The 15,333-nt window shown below is 33.0% G+C and overlaps 1 long non-coding RNA gene and 1 other non-coding gene across 8 annotated transcripts; both read left to right on the top strand.

The window, feature by feature from the left end:
* Positions 1-3,801: 3,801 nt before the first annotated feature.
* LOC102624437 (uncharacterized) lies at positions 3,802-13,373 on the top strand. 7 transcript variants are annotated; one of them, XR_008056433.1, is made up of 6 exons: positions 3,802-4,307; positions 4,464-5,473; positions 5,899-6,005; positions 6,584-6,647; positions 8,344-10,306; positions 10,390-12,619. It is a non-coding gene; the product is annotated as an uncharacterized LOC102624437 (long non-coding RNA). The 7 variants fall into 7 exon arrangements; XR_008056432.1 differs by having other exon boundaries at positions 3,803-4,307; positions 4,436-5,473; XR_003065194.2 differs by lacking the exon at positions 3,802-4,307 and adding an exon at positions 13,026-13,373 and having other exon boundaries at positions 5,189-5,473; positions 10,390-12,932.
* LOC112496439 (small nucleolar RNA snoR101) lies at positions 11,784-11,847 on the top strand. Its single transcript, XR_003062994.1, has one exon. It is a non-coding gene; the product is annotated as a small nucleolar RNA snoR101 (small nucleolar RNA).
* Positions 13,374-15,333: the final 1,960 nt, after the last annotated feature.

Raw genomic sequence — 15,333 nt, 5'->3', positions numbered from 1 at the left:
ACTTTTGAAACTATTAGAAAGATTTATCCTAAGTTTTGGTCTAGACATACTTTTGATAAGACTTGCAAATTAGATCATTGCACAAACAACATGATAGAGAGTTTTAATGTCTGGTTAAAAGTGGAAAGAAAGCTTCCATTAATAACAATTATAGAATTCATTAGAAGGAAAATCATGAAAAGGCTGGTCAGTAAAAGAAGGAAAGCTCAATTGTGGCAATGTAACCTCACTAGAGTGATTTACAAAAAAATGGATGAGAACTTGCAAAAAGACAGAAGGATTTCATTGTTATAAGTAAGTAAGACATTGTTTGAAATACATGATGAGCAAAGGACTTACATCGTTGACCTCCAAAAGAAGAAAATGCAGCTGTGGACTGTGGGCAGTGAGTGGATACCCTTGTGAACATGCCATGCCATGTATTAATCGCAGTAGACTCAGGTAAGAAGACTTTGTTTTAGATTATTTCAAGACAGAAAAATATATTCAGTGCTATAGTAATATAATTTATCCAATTTCAAACAAAAACTTATGGCCTAAAGTGCAAGGTGATGAAATTCTCTCCATTGGTTAAAAGACCACATAGAAGGCCAAAGCTTACTAAAAAAAGAGAGGCTGATGAAGTACCATCCTAAAAAAAGAGATACAAGTTGTAGTGCACTTGTTGTGCAAAGTTTGGATATTACAGAAGGGTCTGTCCAGTAAATCCAGCAAATTAAAGCAAAACTACAAGACAATGTAAGGTAATGCAATTATTTTAAAAGTTTGGAAACTTGTTATAGCTTAAGGTGAACTAATTATGTGTTTTTATTGAATGAAACTTGTGTTTGTACAAGCATTTGAAGAAACTAGAAGTAGCAGCAAGAATTGAGTCCTCTGAATATTGTGGTAAATTTTGTTTATAAGTATTCCAAGTTATAGTTAATATATTGTGTACTTAATGACATGCGCGCTTTCATTTTCTGCCTCCTATTTGTAGTTCCTTCCACTGGAAGCCACTCAAGTCATAACAAAGTCAGCGACAATTGTGTTCACACTGCTGCAAACAATTTTACACAACCCCCAAGAATAAGAGCAAAGAATCAAGCAAGTACCCACACATATGATGTAGGTGGGTCAAAGTCAAGACAAAGCTGGATTAGGGTGCAAGGAAGAAAGATTTTGACTAGAATGAGACTGACAACAAACGAGAAAGGGGGAGCTCCTACTTTCCCGCAAAGGGAGGTAAAACATTTATTGTATTTAAATAATTCTTACATTTATTAGGACTTCAAGTGATGATAAAATAACTTATATGTTTGAAATTTTAAACTTCATGTGCAGTATCACCATTGGCAACAAAGTATATATTATATAGTGAAAGTCATTATATATTAAACTTCTTCCACAATGCCACAAAAAATCAGAAATGATAAAGGTTCGCATGCCACCTCTACTACTTTTGATTTTTTTTGTTTAATATGAAATATGTTAACTCATTAATGCTTAGACACTATTATGGATTGCTTACTTGTTGATGTGGATTCTAGACTCATTAGGGAAGATCATGTATTAGTTTGCAAGGCCATGGTATTTGTGGCATTTTGAAAGTGGTTGGATTTAGAATTAGATAGACACATGACAGATAGGCCAACACTGTTTTTGTTATTTTTTGTTTTTTAGGAGATAAAATAGTTTGTTGCTGCCATAGTGTGATGAAATCTACATAGACAATTACTATGTAACCTTTATTTATGAATGAAATGTATATTTTAAACCAATAACTTCTAGAGCTACTTGTTTTGTATTTCTGATTTTACATTTCACTTTGTCATCAATACTTGCATTATAGCCTTAACTATTTACATAACAGATAAATATGCATACACAAACAAAGAAGATCAACAACTTCATACATAATTGGACACCATGCATATTTCTTTCCATTCTGCTCATCTTCTCCGAAATTTCACCACCTATCTCTTCATTCATATATAACCTTAGTAGATTAATTTCCATACTTCTTATTCTCTCTAAAATTTCATCATTCATCTTTTGATCAATAGGGACCTTGCCATTGTACCCTCTCTAATTAGCCTCCTCTCTTCATTGCATGGTGTCTACCATTAGAAAAAAAGTAAACTTTTAAGTTCCTTGCCACATTTGTAATATAGTCGTTTTGGACTGACTGCTGATTCTGATGTTTTTATTGCTGCTTTTATGCCATAAAAGCACATTTTGTTGGGCAATTGTAATAGCCCCCCATTCACTTAATTATTGTTTGAGGTAGCCTTTAAGTTACTTGTTGAACTGGCTGTGAAGATGAGTGTTTGTGCTCAAATGGCTGTGGAGATATGTGTTTGTGCTTGAAATGGCTATGGAGTTGTGTGTTTGTCTTGAGCAAGGCCTATCAAGGATGATTAAATGGGGGGTTTATCATTTATAAAGCATTTCATTTCAGATGCAACGGTCGACATTATAACGGCTCTTTCTATGCTCGTAATGGTCTTTTCATAGGCTGGTAAACTTGTAAATATTTGAGCAAGGACATTTCTGAAAATACAATATTATTTTTTGGAGTAAATAGCCTTTTTAGTCTAGGGTATCGTTGTAAATAAATTAACATTTAAGGACATTTTCATTATCGTAACCTCATAACGTAACCTGAGAACAAGCTTCCATGGGCAAAAATGTAATTTCATAATGAACTGTCAATTTTCGTTAATATTAATGGAAAAACTTAACGAGTTGTCACCCCATTGTGTATTTTTAAAAAATGTTTCAGCATTTTAAAGTTTGTCAAAAAATGTGTCACCCACGGGTAATTAATCATTATTTTATCAGTACCTTTTTTCACATAAAATTGTACTAGAAAACATGCATATTAACTTTTACATTATGTTGATGTGAGGAAAAATTGTATATTATTAAAGTTTGTCAAAAAAACATGCATATTAAAGTTTGTCAAAAAACATGCATATTATTATTATTATTATTATTCTCATAATCATCATTATTATTATTTTTAAAAGCAATAATGACTATAAATTGTAATTAACAATCACATAATTACATTATGTTGATGTGAGGAAAAAGGTTTAAACTTAGAGCCCGACATTCGGTTCGAACCGTAATTTATCGATTTGATTCAAGTATGTTTTAAGAATCGAACGTGTTATAAATAACAAAACTGATCGTGATTTAAAATTAAAAAATATATAACTAGTGCAAACGTTCTCACTTTATTTTAGATACACTTTAAAATCGTGGGGTTTAAGAGATTAATTTACGTAATTGGAAGTAACCAATTAGGTTTACGATGAAAACCTAATTGGTTACTTCCAATTCCGTAAATTAATCTCTTAAACCCCACGATTTGAAACCTAAAAATCGATCACTAATCCAATTTGAGTATCTCTACATGATAGATCTCAACAGAAAACTAAAGAGTAACGACAGCAAGTGATTAAGTTCAGTAGTTCCTTGTATAAAATTATTGCCTCTAACTATCAAATTAAATGTGAATAACCCGTCCTCCTCTCTTTGAAACAAGGGGTGATTCTGGTTCTTTTAATCCCATGGTTTTATAGTTTATTTAAAATTAATTCTTTTAATGTACACGGTTTAAAAATGCATCTGTATTATAAAAAGGGAAAAGGACATAGAAACCCCTAACGTTTAGATAAGGGACATAAAATCCCCTCTTGTTTTAAAAAAGACACTTAGACCCCATTTACTAACAGAAAACGTTATGTTAAATCATTAAAAGGCTAATATCGTAATTGCTAATTAATAACAAATGAAATGACCAAAAACCCACGGACACTTCACACACACGAACAGAACACACGCACGCACACTTAACACACGAACAAAACAGGCGAACAAACCAAACAGACGAACAAAACAAAAACACACACACTGCTCGCAGATCTGGAAAAATCCTTACACACACACGGTTTGCTGGAAACTGTTGGGGCTGTCGGAAGTTGTTGGAACTGCTCGTGCTGCCGCAAGCTGCTGGAACTGCTCGCGATAAAGGAAGCTGCTGGAACTGCTGCTCCTGTGTCGATCGAGACTGCGTCTGGTTGCTGGAACTGCTCGCGATCAAGGAAGCTGCTGGAACTGTTGCTCGTGCGTCGATCGAGACCGCGTATGGTTGCTGGAACTGCTCGCGATCCAGGAAGCCGCTGCTGTGTTCCTCGTGCATCGATCGAGACCGCGTCTGGCTGCTGGAACTGCTCGCGATCGGGGAGCTGCTGGTGCTGCTGCTCGTGCGTGGCCACTGCTCGTTCGTCTGATTGCTGCTCTTGCTTGTGGAACCCAGGGTTCAATTCCGTTAAAACTAATTTTTCTCTCCTTAATTTTTTTTTTTACTAAATTAACTTTGAGAAAAAAAAATTTGCTGCTCTTGCTTTTGAGATTTGAGAAAAAATTCTAATATATTGGTTTGCAGATGGTAACAAATAATGATATGCTCTCAGATAATACTACAAAGACAGCCCAACAAGAATCATTTCAAGCTGAGGTTGATCAGTCGTCCCAAAACCTGAATACTAACCCACTTTATTGTTTTGAACAAGAAGATGATGAAGCATATTGGTCAAATGATGATAATGAAGACATAATACATGTTGATGATGAAAGTGGATTAAATTGGGATGATGGAGCTCACAAGCTAGTAGTCGGAGTTGTCATATAAATTTGTAAACATTATTGTTTAAAAAAAATTATTATGGTTATTGTTGTAATGTTTTATCGGTATCAATTTGTGGTATTAATAATTAATTTTATTTATTTTTATTCTTGAGTAATTGATTAAATTTATTTGGTTTAAAGAGAATTTGATAAAAAAAAATTAAATAGAGAAATTGGGTAATGAAGGTATATTTGTAATTTTATTAATAATATAAGGACAAATTAGACAATAAATAATTATTTTTTAATGTGTTAGAAGGGTATCACGGTAATGATATGTTCAATGTATAATTTCTGTTAAAATTAACATTTTTCGTTAGTAAATAAGAGTCTGAGTGTCTTTTTTAAAACAATAAAAAATTTTATATCTCATCTAAATATTGAGTGTTTTTTTTAAAACAATAAAAAATTTTATATCTCATCTAAATATTGAGGGTCTGAGTATCTTTTCTAAAACAATAAAAAAATTTATATCTCATCTAAATATTAGGGGTCTATATGTCCTTTATAAAAAATAGACTCCGCACCCGATTTTGTCCAGCACTACCTAACATTGGTTATATATATATAAATAGATATATTAACTCGTCTCATCTCTCACACTCACACCAATACACTATAGCCGCAAGCCGGACCGTCTCCTGCCCTTTCACTTTCGCCGTTCGTCGCGACTCGGGCAGCCGTCATCGTCGCCTCAGCCCATCGCAAGCCACGCATCCCGTTCGTTGCGCTTGATACCTCGTTCTCACTGCCGTCATCGCTGCCTTAGCCAGCCGTTGCTGTCGCACTAGTGAGAGTGAGTTGTGTTTTCTCTCTTTTTCTTTTTTTTTTCTCCTTAAATTATGTTTCCTTGGTGCTTGTTCATTTTTCCTTAAAATTATTATTGTTATTATTTTTTTCCTTAAATTATGTTTCCTTCGGCCATGTTTAGTTGACAGGACAGGAGGTGGGAAAGGAAATGAATTTAAAATCTGGAATAGTTTCTTTTGTTTGGTTGGAATAAATTAACAGGAATTTAATTTCAACAGAAATTTAATATCTGGCGTTATATGCAATTCAAATTCTTCTTTGAAATGTCGGAAATCTATTTCCCTGACTTAAAAATAATTGAATTGTCCTTTGTAACCCTAAAACATTTCCAAATTTTCAATTTTGCCCTTAGTTAAAATTGAGACGATGAAAACCTAAAATCACTTTACCTCTCGATTTCTCTCTATCTAGCAGCCCCCTCTTTGATTTTCATCCATTTTCCCAGCCACTGCCATTGATTCAAATCAGTTGCTGCCATGGATTCATTTTAAAATAAGAAGAACAAGACGAAAATCGAGGTAAATTTTTATGACTTTATAGATTTATTAAGTTGTTTTTATGTTAATTTTTTTGATTTGTTGAGCTCATGATTCTGTTCGGTTGCTGAGAAAATTATGGCTAATTTATTTTTGTTTTGTTTGTTTATTGAACTAGACTTGATTATTTTCCTTGATTAATTAATTATGGCTGAGTTTATTGAACTAGCTTTGATTCGTTTGTTTGGTGGGTTTATGATTCTGTTTGGTTGCTGAGAAAATTATTAAGCTAGCGGCAATTAAAAACACTTGCGTATAAGATGCAAACTGGTGTTAAAAGCACTTTTCCAAATTTGACATTCAATAAATTCAACCCCTCCAAAAGCTGTTGACATTTTTAAGCTAGCGGGCCTGTAACTTTTGACCTACTCTTTAAAGCTTTTGCTTTCTAGCTTTTACATTGTAAAATGTCCTTGTTATTTGTTCTTACTTTTGAGGAAAATGATATACTGAACACAAGTGTCCACTGAGCTTATGGATTCTTCACATATGAGTGCAAAATTTGTTTTCTGCCCAGTATTCGCCTTCATCTTACATACAAATTTTCATATCTTTTACAGGATCAATGGAAAACTAGAAGATGTTCTAAATCTAAAAAAGAAGCGGCTGGATAAGATTACGCCGGTATGTCTTCCTCTTTTCTACACTTGCCAATTTTGAGCTTACTATTGTTTATGGAATTTATAACTCATTTTAGACTTATTATTGCTTTGATATACTCATTTTATGCATATTGTTATTTTGATTTTTTTAATTTATTGTCAAAATTTAGAAGCATTTAAATTTTATAAGGTTATGTTCCAGCACATAACCATATAGGTGTGTGTGTGTGTGGGAATAATAATCATGAATTTTATTTAACTATGAGAAAACTTATGTTCCAGCACATAAGTATATGTGTGTGTGTGTGATAATAATAAAAAATAAAAAATAAAAAATAAAAAAATAATCATGAATTTTTTTAAGACATCCTGACATTTAAAAAAAATATTTATAAGTTGACAAAAGTTTAATATTGACATTCAATTATATTTAATTACAAATATTAATAGCGTAGTATTTACAGTAAAGGGTAAATTTGTCCAAAATAAAAATTATAATTCCTTTCCCCATGAAATTCTATGTTAAGTCAAACACTGAAATTTAATTTCTTTATTTCCTTCCTCTCCTTTCTTCTCCCTTCCCTTCCATTTCTCTCCTCTCCTCTCCTCTCCTCTCCTCCCCTTTCTTCAAACCAAACATTCCCTTGGTGTTTGTTCATTTTCCCTTAAAATTATTATTATCAATTTTTTTTGTAAGTGTTGATGCTACGAACCCTCAAGATAGAAGTGACTCCTTGTAAGAAGAAGGTGCCTTGGTTTAATAAACTACCAACTAATCACGTACTTGGCTGATGTGGGATCCAAACATTCCACCCTCCTTTAGTACCGACGTCCACGGCAGTTCACTCCCCGACTAGGTAACAACCCTGAGGTCACGAAGCCAGAACTGCTGTAGCAACGGCCAACTTCAGAGATTAATTTTTACGAACACAAGTCAGAACTCACTCTTAAAAACCGACTTGTAAGAGGAGCTGCCTTGGGTTAATAAACCACTAACTAGTTTCATAACTAGTCATGTGGGATCCTAACAGTTGAAGTTTATTAATTTGGAATGGTGTTCATATAAAATTGCTCAAATTGAAATGAACTAAATCAAACCATAGAATTGAACCGAATATTCGTTTCATAAATTCATAAACAGATCACCAAATACTGTCCAGATAGATATTACCATATTAGTGTTTATAACAAAATTGCTCATACCGAACCAAACTGAACCAAACCCTAGAATCGAACCAAATATTCAGTTCATTGAACTGAACTAAATACTTCCCAGCCCTGTTTGACAAATAATATTAATATTATTTCTCTTTTTTAATTAATGTGTAAAAATAAATAATGAACTCCCCCAATTTCTGGGAATGTTCTGATTTTGTTTTGTATGTATATATGTAATATTCCTAGAGTTTTGTATATATGTATATATTCCTAGAGTTTTGTTTCATGATTTGTGTTGGTGTGGTGTATTGAGCTTGTTCAGAAACGAAGGACATAGCCCTTCTGAAAAATGTAGTTCTATAAAATTCAGCTGATTGAAAGTTAAATTAATTGTAGGTGTCCAAAAATGTTTAAATATGATTTGATTCTTTTAATATGCATTAAAAAGATTCGTTGTGGTTTCTGCCTCCTAAGTTTCATCTATTAAACTTGTCATGACCGAAATTGATGATAATTATTGTTGAAGTATTGCATACTGAGGGCTTGTTTTCTAATTGTAGATGTTGAATTCTAGAAATTTTGGAGCTTTATGTCAGCAGCAGTCAAATTTTCATTTGAATCGTTTGCCAAAGCAGTCCTTTAGCTTTACAACATTTCGGATGGAAAGTAACAGTAAACTAAGAGTTTGTAATAATGATTGAAGAGGTGCATTGGATAGCTCCGGAAGGTTTAGATCGATATGGGAAGACTTCATAATCCAGTAGACTGCTCTCGCACTTGGAGGGTTTGGGCCATTCAGTTGAATTATGGTGATTTCCTGACAGAACTACTAACGTAAGGCAAATGATGTCTGCATATTTTTGAATCAGTCGCACTTGGATGATCACGCAATTCATATACTCTTTGGTGCGAATCGCTGGGAGAAGACGTCCGTATTATTACCTTATGTAATTTGCTTTATCTTGCTTTGAGCGTAACCTGTGATTGCTTTACTGTATTTTGATTTTTGGTCAATAATTTAGGGCACCTGATTGCACTATGTGATAGATCAAAAGTGCAGGTCTCTCTTTAGGGTTTGGCAGTTTGAGAAACTTGTTAAATCAAATGTGCAGGTCTTACTTCATTGTTTCTTATTGATGAACCACTATATCTTTAAGCTTAAACTTCTAGCACAACACATGGATCCAAAAACACACAATCAACACTGGATCCTTACATAAGTCCTCTTATTATAGGTTTTAATTTAATCAATTTATGATTTTCAACGAAAAACCTTTAATTCAAATATGATTTATTACCAAGGAACCACTAATCCCAAAAGCTAACCTTAACTGAAAGTATAAGAGTTATACATAAACTCTAACTTATCTCATAGTCTTGTGACTTGTCTTTGCTAGTTAGAATTCATTAGTAGCTGACTTACTTTTATTGTATGAAGCATGAGTTCACATCTTTTTCATAGCTAGATGGGCTCCATGAGCACACAATTTGTTTCTTGGGCCTTGATGCTGGTAAGATGAGTAGTTGCAATATTCTATTTGAAGTTATTTTACAATTTTAGGTTATTAATTTTGTAGGTAAATGTCCCCAAGGGGAAACCCTAATTGGTTTTGATATCCCTCTCAATTAACGTTGGAAGAGGATTATTTTAATTTGGGTTGGGGCTGGCTGCATGAGAGAGAGATAAAAAATGAACGAACTTGTGGGTAAATTATGATGATTTGCAAATCCTATCCTAGTTTCCTTATGTGTAGATTTTGGATGAGCGTAGCATTTCTTATACTTACGTAGAACTGACAAACTCAGGATTTTATACTTGGATGAGATATATTAGGTGGATGTGGAAAATTCTCAATTGAGATTCTTCATTATTTGGTTTCCTCTAGGACTCAGATCACGATATGAAGTAGTGATTGACCTACTGGGTAGGCTTCTATAGGAATAGAAACTTTGAGATGAAGTGTCTTTGTTACTGTTCATTGTGGAATATATTTTGGGACTTTACATGAAACCTGTGTTCTTGATACAGTATCTAGATTATAAACATGCAGCATTTATATTGGGTAGCAGGTGGGTGGAGTTTTGTTGTAAAGTTAGGCACGGTGGCTGATGTAATAGCGTTTCCTCGTTTTTTAAGTTCTATAAGCTGATCATGGGACCTGGTGGTATGGTTGATCACTTGAGGCATTTGGGTGCTTAATTGTTGGGAGTATCTTCTTTAGGCTTGATATGCCCAGGTTCCTAAGATCTTGGATAAATTGATAATTTGATAATCATATGAAGGGAAATCCTACGATTTAACTTATTTTTGGAGCAAGTTTTTGTTTTCTCTTTGAGTCTTTTCTTTTCAAAATTTTAAATAGAACGAAGAAAAATGTTGCCCAATGCTTTTGCTGGTCAGTGATGGAAACTAAATGGAAAGCAACTAAACGGAAAGCTGGAACTACCCTCATTGTTGACCGTTATTTTTATTCTGGGGTGGTTTTCGCATCTGCTAAAGGAATTGATGTTGAATGGTGTAAGGTGAATACTTGCCAAAATGCTTTGACAAAGAACTTTTTGTTATTTTAGTTCATTACTCAATTCATTGAGGTCTTCTTTTGCAGGCGCATTGGGCTGCTGGCTCCAGATTTGGTACTTTATCTTGACATACCTCTAGAGGTTAGTTATTTAATATAAGTTTCATAGATGTCAATTGCAGTTGGTTAGGCACCTTGCTATGGTTTGTATATTGCTTTTACTGAGTGTGGTTATCAACCAGCTGCTGGCTCGTAGCTTTTTCTGGAATATTGTTTGAGGCAACACTACTACAAAATTGGCAATAGATGGTAGACATTTTGTGACAGATTATGGACAAAATGGCTAATATCATAACAGTACTAGAACTCATGATAGAATTTTCAATCTGTCACATATTAAAGATGGTTTTGTGATAGAATTGTTTTCTATAACGAATTTATGATGGTTTTGTGATAGAATTATCTTTTATCATGAATTTTTGATAGAATTGTTTTCTATAATGAATTTATGATGGTTTTGTGATAGAATTATCTTTTATCGTGAATTTATGATATAATTGTGATAGAATTATGCTCTATCAAGAAATTATGATAGAAAAATACCGTGTTTGACGCAAATTTGATGTACTATTTTTATTTTAAAAAATTTTAAAAAAGAGAAAACGCTACCGTTTCACCACAGTTGACTGAGTTTTCTTAAAACACCAGCAAAATGCTACAGTTTTTGGTATGTATTGAACTTATTCCCCCCACACTTAGAAATCAAAAGTCCTGAATGCTGCTTCTCTAGTTAAAGAGAAAACAAAAACTCTCTCTGAAACCCTCATTCTCTTCGTTCTAGCATGATGTCAACTTGTTGTTGACAAACCCTCTCTCTGAAACCCTCATTCTTGCTGTTCTTCTGCCATTCACATGCTGCTGCTGACATCATACTAGATTTGTTCTTCTTGTTCAGCTATCACTCTCCTTCTTGTTAAGCCATCATCCTCCTCAGTTTTGTTTTGTCCCCCAATGCCCTCTGCCTCTTTCACTTCTTTTCAAATTTCCCTAACTAAACCCTAATTAACCATTGTCTTTTCGCTTCAAAACCCTCACTGATGTCACACTGAAGAAAACACCAGCCAAGCAAACAAAATTCAGCTAGTTCTCAAGACCCTAGCTCTCATCCCTCATCAAGTTATCCAATAATTTCCTCCGTTTTTTGTTTTTTTCTCCAAGCTTATATTTTTCTCTGGTCAATTAGTGGTTATCTTTTATTAGCAGTGGTTTAACGCATTGATTGTTGAATTTATAAAAAATTTGCATATACTATTCTATACGTGAAGCTTTTTGTCTTTCAGTTTATGTAGTTATAATAATGGAAATTATCAATTATGCAAAGATGAAACACATATTCCGTATTTATATAGGTGTCGTAAATTATCTATTATGCTTGTGTGTTTGGCTTTTTAATTCTGTGGTGCAAAGTTTGTGCACATGATGGCTTACACTTGATCTCTGAACTTCAGGTAAGTTCACTTGTTGACAAGCATATGTGCTGATGCTTTTTCTTTGCACCTTTTGTTTTCGAGTATGCCCTTTTTTTTTTTTTTTCTTTCTACATTTCTCTTAAATTTTTAACACATACAGCATCTGAGAAACAGAGTTGAATGATATTATTGGAAGCTGGGAAAACTTTTTCTTTAGAACTCATTTTAGTGAACATGCTTTAAAATTCTCTTCCTTAAGCTTAACAAAATTTTCATTTTAACACAATGATGTGGTGCAATTTATATGGTTGGCAAATTCTTTTACCCTTTTTCTTTTTGTAATGAGCCAAATAGGTTATCTCAACTTTTGTGGATTTGATGCAAACATCAACTGCCTTTTGTCAAAATTTCACCTGTAACGATATTGGAAGATCGGTCTTTCAAATTGCTTCATAATTTAAGGTCTCTATATAAAATATTTCTTGTTGATTATTTTAGCGATTTGATGAGATCGTGCTTTTCTTCTCACTATTGTTCTCAATTCCATAATTGTATATATTTGCAGACAATGAAAATGGGAAACAAGTCAAAGAAGACTAGTATGAATGGTTAAATAACCGATATGCTTTTCTCCTCACCATAGTTTTAATGAATGCTATGACCTCTTGATGGGAATGAATTGTTTTTTAAATAGAATTGAGGAAAAAACATGTGGAATGAAAAATCTGGGAAGCAATGGTGAAGGTCCATCCCCTACTTTTAATATTTTTGCATTTCTGTGTGTAATGGATGTTTAGGATGCTTTGTGCCTTTGTAATATTGTAGGGGATATGGCAAGTAAGGAGATGGATGCCTGGCTACGTGCCCTTTGTGCTCTTTATAATAAGTTGGTGTTACAGTAGTTTGTTTGTGTATAATGATGATAATAATTATAATAATAATTTTATAGGCTTTTTTCATTGCCATTCCTTGCTTCTGTATATTAAATAAAGAGAGTTGTAACCTTCCATTCCAATTATCGAAGAAATAGACTGCAGTAATAGTCATAGCTGATCAGTTTGCTCTTAATTTGGATTCTGTCTTGGTTTCGTTATCACATTATGAACCTTCTTGGGGGACAAGAGTGCTGTGAAGTTTGAATGGTTTTTCTTATTTTACTTGGTAATCTCAGTTATATTTATAAACAATTAATTTGCTTCTAAATCCAAAACTGGCAGATTTCTTATTCTTTCATTTGATTTATTATGCCCACAGCTCCATGTTCGCTTTTGCATATTTGGCATATTTGCCTCAGTTGCTCGTCCAATATTATTCGAAGGAAAGCCGCTCATGTAAGTTAATTCAAAGTTTTGACTACTCTTTGCGGCAAATTTCTAGCATTGTTGTTGTTGGCAACATAATAGTTCATCAACACCGCCCTGTAGAAAACAGAAGTACTTCCTCTTTATTTTCTTATTTTTCCCCCTCTTTTTTAAAGATGGTTCATTCATCTATAGCGTAATGACAGAGATTCCCGGCCTTGTATGTACAACCTTGCATTTTCTTCTTAGTTATTTAAGAATGAAAATGAGAAATTTTATGCAGGCAGATAAATTAGCATGAGGATGGATATATGTGGGATTGTGGGGGTCTATAAACGTTTAGGGAGGCGAATGAGTAGTAAAAAAAGAGTCGGTCAAGAAACATCTTATAAGGGTAAAAGTGTCACTCAGGGTTCATGAACTACTTGCAATTGAATCATTCTATTTTTCTGAGGGATACTTCGGTATTGTTTTCAGTAATCTTATATATAACAAATTTTTATCTTAAAAAAATTATTTTAAATAATGTGACATTTATTAATTGGTTAATAAAATAATACAATTAATTTATTTAGATTTTATAAAGAATTATTAATTACTTAATGAATGAGATAAAAAATTTGGGATTTGTATAATACTCTATTTTTTATATAGAAAAATTCAATATTTTTTAAAATGAATGAACAGTGAGCTTAATATTTTAATAGAAAAATTGTTGGTATTATTAGCCTCATTAAGTTGCTACTTCGCGTATGTTCTCTTTGGTCCTTCTTATATTACATTTTTGCTGACTTTGGAAGAGTTTTTTGCCGTGCAATGGCGCTTATTTACGTTGCAGCCTTCATGATTCCGGCAGTATATGATACACAAGATGAACTGCTCATCATTTTAATAGGAGAGAACTTTTGAATTTCTTGATAATTCATTTTAGGGGATTGTCAGTTTCCCCTTACTAAAATCACATCCAACAATTCCTTTAACACTATAATTTTATAGTATTATTTTTATTTTCAAATAGAGCTTAAATTCATATTTGTTATAAATAAAAATTAAAATACTGAAAATAAAAAATTTTTATTTTCTATTTATAATAAGATTTTTTAAACTTGTGTGCGTGTAGATTTTTTTGCCTTCAATTTTAATAACCAGAAATATTAGGGTATAATATTATATGGGTAGATTTTTTTATCGTTATATATTTATCTTTATTGTCCTTATATAAAGAGGAAGATGATATTTAATCATTCATGGAGCATAATCCTATCTTTATGGGGCCAAAAAGTACCATAACTAATCTCCATATATAGTTTTAAAAATATGCAAATATTGCACTGAGAAAATAATAATGTTATGTCAATTACGTTAGGAAATTTAATTAGAATACTCACTAATGTTTCACCAATAATCTAAGATAATGTAACAAAAACCTAAAAAGGAAATGCCAGCAATTACTAACTATTTAATAGGGCATATAGTCATCAATGCAAGACCTTTCTAAGCTTTCATTTGTTCTCCATTGTTCTTCTTTCCCCTTTCAAAATATGGTTAAAATTTTAATGCAAACCATCAAGATAAAGCAACATACTTATTGCCATTCTATTAAACAACTTCATTTATATATACATTCCTTGTGTGTGTGTGTGTGTGTGGATATGCACGTTCTGAAAGATATATAAAAGAATTATAAGCACCACAACAAGAAGATATATATTCACCATTAATCAAAGCACAGAAAAATCAACCATGATGAAGCATTTAGCTACAGCAATGCTCATATTGATCATAAAACTAGAAACTTCATCAGCCGAGCTGCCGGACATCTTCACAAGAATAGTGAACATTAAGAACGATTTGGGTGGCGGAATTCATTTGACAACTCATTGTCAATCGGCCGACGACGATCTCGGAGTCCGTGATCTCTCTAATGGACAATTTACTGAATGGAAATTTCGTGTCACGTTGATTGGGAAGACACTCTATTGGTGCTCAATGAAATGGAATGATATCGTACGAGCAAGCTTTGATGTGTATGATGATGACAAATTTTGGTGCTTGTATTGTTATTATAGTGTTAGGCAAGACGGGGTCTATTTGCATAACTTGGAAAAAGATACATGGGAAATGTTTCATCCATGGAAATAATTAATTAAGTGAGGCTTTGTTTTATAATAAAATAAGAATTCTTGGGATTTATCTACCTTTGTCCCTACATTATTTTCGCTTCTGTTTGATGGTCTATGTGTTCTAATGAATTTGTTCAT

This window comes from Citrus sinensis, chromosome 7 (assembly GCF_022201045.2).
Source record: "Citrus sinensis cultivar Valencia sweet orange chromosome 7, DVS_A1.0, whole genome shotgun sequence".
Lineage (NCBI taxonomy): Eukaryota > Viridiplantae > Streptophyta > Magnoliopsida > Sapindales > Rutaceae > Citrus > Citrus sinensis.
The sequence above is the reverse complement of the archived record's forward strand: the minus strand, read 5'-3'. Positions and strand labels throughout refer to the sequence as shown.